This window comes from Aplysia californica, unplaced genomic scaffold (genome assembly GCF_000002075.1).
Source record: "Aplysia californica isolate F4 #8 unplaced genomic scaffold, AplCal3.0 scaffold00778, whole genome shotgun sequence".
NCBI classification, from domain to species: Eukaryota; Metazoa; Mollusca; class Gastropoda; order Aplysiida; family Aplysiidae; genus Aplysia; species Aplysia californica.
The window spans coordinates 256,829-257,409 of record NW_004798048.1 but is presented as its reverse complement, the minus strand read 5'-3'; positions in this window follow the sequence as shown (position 1 = coordinate 257,409).

Genomic DNA, 581 nt, shown 5'->3' with positions numbered 1-581 from the left:
GATCAGCATTGTTATTATTATTATTCTGACCCCACGTTGTTGACCCTCAGGCCTCATATGTTTTGACTTCAGTCCTCCCCCTCGTGGTGACCCTTTCGAACTTTTTACATTTAGTCTGACCCCTCGTTGTTGACCAAAAGGACTCGTGTCTTGACTTACTTCCCATCCTTCATTGTTGATCGTTTATAACTTTGCCTTTTGTCCGACCCCACGTTGTTGACCCTCAAGATTCATGTCTTGACTTAACCCCAATTCCTCGTTATTGACCGCTTATAACTCTGCCTTTTGTCCGACCCCACGTTGTTGACCCTCAGAACTCATGTCTTGACTTCGATCTGTCCCCTCTTGGTGACCCTTTTAAACTTGACCTTCAATCCAACCCCATGTTGTTGACCCTAACGACTGAGCTCCAACCCCTCGCTGTTGACTATTACAATTTTTTCCTTTAGTCCGACCCCACGTTGTTGACCCGCAAGACTCATGCCTTGAATAAGCTCCAACCCATCGTTGTTGACCATATATAACTTTGCCTATAGTCCGACCCCTTGCTGTTGACCCTCAAGGTTCATTTTTTTTACTTA